The following is a 5,105-nucleotide window of genomic DNA, read 5'->3' as shown; positions in this document are numbered from 1 at the left end:
AATAACATCTTATTTATAACAGTGGGGCTACTTATTAAGATGGAACGTGAAAGTACCTCAGAAGGACTAAGGAGCTCTATTATTATTGCCTTTCTCCAATAACACCATCTGCTGGAGTTTCATTCCAAATTCTGATCATTCTGAATCTACAGCACGTCACGGAACACTCACCTCCCACAAGGCACGTGGTTTGGCCAGCCACGTGCAGTAGGAGGACCTTTGTTTGGGGTCATGCCTGCACACACCTGCACCTCGTTTGTTTGTGTATGTAAACCCACGTCAGGGTGTGCAGCGTCGTTGGTCATTGTTACTGTAACGTGTCAGTGTGATGTGTAAATGTTCAATGGTGATGTTAAACGTTATGTTTGTTCTTGTTACATGTATACGTGTTTATCATTTGTAGTTAATGTTGATCATTTCTCATTTGTATTTATCGTGTGTGATTCTTGTGAGTGCCGTTAGTGTTCTATGTTAAATGTTAACAAATGTACGTCCCAGACATTGGTGTCTGTGCGTCCTGCCCCTCGCCCTGTGGCACTCGGGCCACCGCACGTTACAGAATAACCAACAGCCACAGGACGCACGCTTCTGTGGCGAAAAACGGACTTCCTAGCGGGAGGTGCGTCAACACCCCCTGCACCGCTGCCTGGATCCCAGGATATTGGGGAGAGGACCGCGACCGTTGTCTGCGTCTTCTCCGGGGCCGGAGGGGAACACCCCCAGGAATTTCTTGGGGGTGGCTGAGGCGGTTGAGCCCGGGCCGAGGAGGACCGAGGGGCACCACAACGACCAGAAAGAGGGCGGTCGGGTGGAGCCAGCGGGATCTCCTGAGTCCCTTCCCCTCAGCGGACTTGCCAGCAAAACTGGAAGGGCCTGCCCAAAGCCTTGGAGGCAAACCGCCTCTGGGATGCTCTTAGAGTGGCGGGGAAAAGGAGGACTGTTTAGGGAGGTGGCATGTTTGGAACCGAGGGGGACATGCACCCTTGCGTGTCCGACTAGGCCACGGACACGTCAAGGCGTCTGCGGTGACGCCGGATGCTAAGTCACAGCGCCTTGTGTTTGTGTGTTGGCGCTATGGTGTGTTTGTGTTTACGCCTTTTTGTGTTTACAGGCGCAACGTTGTGTGGCGCGTACCAGACTGCCCCGAGAGAGGCAGGGAAGCTGCCTTTCTCCCTCTCTCAGCGAGGTCTCCCTTGCTGGTGGCACCTGGCCTGCCTGGTACTGGGTGGGCGCCGGGCACTGCCGTGCTGTTTGTGTGTACGTGTACACGGCGCCCGGAGGTTCACGTTCATTGGACGGACGCATCGGGAGCTGCGCCCCCGGGGGTTCTGTCATGGAACGCTCGCCTCCACCGAGTCACGTGGTTTGGCCCGCCACGTGCAGTGGGAGGACGGTTTTGTTTGTAACCACACCTGCACCTTGTTCGCCTAAATGTATATAAACCCGTGTCAAAGTGTGCAGGGTGTTGGTTATTGTAGGCGTAATGTGTGGATGTTTTGTTAATGTAAAACGTACTCTTGTACCTGTCTAACGTTAACCATTTAATGTTCCTCGTGTGTGAATTTTGTGAGCGCCGTTAGTGTTCTATGTTAATAAATGTACGTCCCAGTCAGTGGAGTCTGTGCGTCCTGACCACACGTTACAGCACAGACTCGCATACTCACTGTTTTCCTCTGAAATAGATTTATGTGTCTCTCATAAAATGATGATCCTGCTCAGTTGCTCTCACTCTGATCTGAACCTGTTTGTCCTGTTCAGTTTCTCATATGATTCTGTAGTAGGTGGAGACTCCAGATTCTGTGTATCTTCTGGCTCACTGCCACTGATGAATAAGTGTTAAAGAAAACACCCAGACAATTACAGTCACGTCCAACATACTGTACACATATGACCACCCAAGCAAAAAAATGGCTGATTTCCAACCTTTACCAAGTGGTGCAGGTAAACCTGCAAACACGCGCATTGATAAATAACGCAGAACACATTCAATTACAATAAGGGTCACAGGCCACTTCAACATCAGAAAGATGGAGGTTTTTGGTCTTTATTTACTGTAAATTCAAATTCCCCATGAATTTAAAAAGAAATGATAGTTGTTTTGCCTCACTCTATTCTTTTGGCTACAGTTCCCTGTTTTGGTTTGTCCTTTATTCTTTCATTATGTCCATATGCTCTTTATGTGCTCTCCTTTCCCATATGTTGCCACACCTCCTTGTTAGCTGTCTGTCTCCACTAACACCATCAACTGGAGCGTCAGTCCAAATTCTGATCATCCTGAATCTACAGCGTTAAATTCACATACCGCATTACTCTGAAAAAGAGTTTCGCATCGCTGCGCGGTTTCTCTCATCATTCCGCTGGAGGTGGAGACTCCAGCATTTATGATCATATTTTAACAGATCACTTACTGGATCAGCTCTAGTGGTTAATAAAACTGTTAAGGAAGGCCGCCAGACTAGTACAAGTACATTTATATATAACATGCAAAACTACTGGAAATAGTCTCAACATAGTGTACATTTGCTGACCTGAGAACGGTGTAGTTTTACATAACTAAGAAGATGAGCATCTATTTGAGTAGAACATGCAGGTCCCGGATCAGAGACAACTACTACTCTAAATTACAATAAAGAAACAGGCTGCCCAGAGTTGGTCACAGGCAAGAGTTTTTACAGTCTGTTCATGGATGAACTGATCAGATAACAACCACAAATGCAAAGTGCAGGGTTATTACAAAGAAGTAACAAAGAAAAACAAAGGAGGGAATTTTGAAATGGTTTGCTAGGGAATTAGTGCTATTATTTATACGAGTATAATGCAGTACACCTGAAACAGCAATTTGGTGTACTTTGTGTATTTAACCACAAGGTGGTTTCTATACAGTCTCTCCTTGCACTGAAAGGGTGAGACTGTTCCAAATATTAAAAACTAATGCTGCATGACAAACATTGACACCAGAGGACAACAGAGTAAGATTTCATAACAACTGTGTTTACAGTCACTTTCCTGCTGTGATACCAAGAGTGAAAGTACATAGTGAAAAGACAAAGTTGAACAAAACTGCCAACTCCCTGGGGTGAGAAGGACAGAACAACTAACAAAAGCCCCACACTTATGTTGTGGAATCTGTTGACATCAGATGTGGGGGAGGTATGTCGAGAGAATCATAAACTGCTTTCTCTCAGTTAGGCAAGAGGTGAACCAGTCCAGGTGAGAGCCATAAATGCGCCTCTCAGAGCCCTGACCGGAGGATGGAGTGACACACCGTTTTTAAGGCAGCGCTTAGATCAAGCAGAATGATGATACTAAGTGTTCTCCCATGTGGAGACAGGTGAGTGTCATTAATGATCTTAACCAGGGCATTTTCTATGCTATGGAAAGAATCAGACTCTACACCCAGAAAATCAGCATGAACAGTGTGTACGCATGCACACAAACACACACACACACACACACACACAAAAAAAAAAAAAATCTGTATCTCACTCATACAAACCCATGTCTCTCTCACACATTTACAAACCCATACACACCCTGCAAAGAGAAAGAGAAAAAATCCTCACACTTACATGCTTATCATTTACCCAACTACATGCCCACAGCTTTGCACTGTTGTAAAATGATCCCTCAATGTGAAAAAGAATTATGCCATATGAACATAAAAAATACAGATAAAGGTACCTTCAGCAAGCTGAAAATCCCAGTGAGTGTGTGTGTGTTCAACACATGTCTGTTTGTGTGTATGTATGATCTGTATCCACAGTAAGAAAGTGATGATGTCCCCCACTTGGTCTCCTGTTTACTGTGTGAATTCTCCAGTCCAGAAACCCCCCCCCGCGGCAAAAAAAAAATTCTATTAAAAATGTGTAACGGCCCGAGTGTAGCAGGGCGAGAAGCAGGGCGCACAGACTCCATCGACGTGCACAGGCATTTATTAACCAACGAAGAAGACAACGGCACTCACATATCATGTAAATGGTGAACATGGATGTGACTACGCGAAACACTGATGATGTGAACACGAACAATAACCAACAACACTGCACACACCAGCAGGGCTTGAAATACATACAGACGAACAACACTAAACCATGTGCAGGTGTGTGCTAACAACAAGGGCGTGGTTACAATCAAGACAATTACAATGATTCCCACTGCACGTGGCAGGCCAAACCACGTGACTAGTGGAGAGAGAAGCAGTCCGTGACGATATGTATGTTGTACACTCATGTTACCCAAGAAAAAGAAAATCTCAAATCAATAACTGAAAGCTAAAAATGACCAGGTTCACTCCTGAGTCCTGCACATTTCAGTCTGTCAGAGCTGAGAGCTGATGCCAGAACTGCAGAGCTTTTCTCTGTTAGATTACTGCTACAGACTAAGAGAGAAGTCATTAAACATTTGTGGTCAGAAGCTTACATACACTCATCATGGACATGATTGTCATGGCAATATTGGGCTTTCAATGATTTGTTTGAACTGTTCTTTTATCATGTCCATGATGAGTGTATATAAACCTCTGCTCACACATGTACATGTTTATGCATGAAATGTGCTATATAAATAGATTAAATCTGAAGTACTATATAAATGAGGTTAAATCTGAAGTTAATTCACTCATATGTCTTTCTCTTAACAACAATAGAAGCTCTGCAGAAGCAATAGCTTCTTAGCATCTGGAACCCTGTAGCGAGGAGTCATTCACAGCACTGGATATTCATCCAGCTGCATGGCATGCCATAACAGAGGCTTCAGAGTGTCATGGTACAGCCCTTCCCCCCAAACGTCTCCCTGTGTGTGTGTGTGTATGTGTGTGTGTGTGTGTGTGTGTGTGTGTGTGTGTGTTCGACCATATGGCCACGCTGTCCCTGTGTTTCACACCTGCTCCTTATTGTGTGTCATTAGTATGCATGTATATAAGTCTTGTGTCTGAGTATAGATGTAGTCGATGTTTAAACCCAGCCTGGGTTTATTGTGACACAATAAACGTTCGTTGTGCGACTCGTCCTCACATCCTGCTTTACCTCCTCGCATCACACAGAGCAGATTTTGCCATTGTGTTCTGGTTTCTATTCTAATTCAGATATGTGGGTGCCACTGTGTGG

This window comes from Electrophorus electricus, chromosome 21, assembly GCF_041902795.1.
Source record: "Electrophorus electricus isolate QZ-2024a chromosome 21, ASM4190279v1, whole genome shotgun sequence".
Classification (NCBI taxonomy): Eukaryota; Metazoa; Chordata; class Actinopteri; order Gymnotiformes; family Gymnotidae; genus Electrophorus; species Electrophorus electricus.
The sequence above is the reverse complement of the archived record's forward strand: the minus strand, read 5'-3'. Positions refer to the sequence as shown.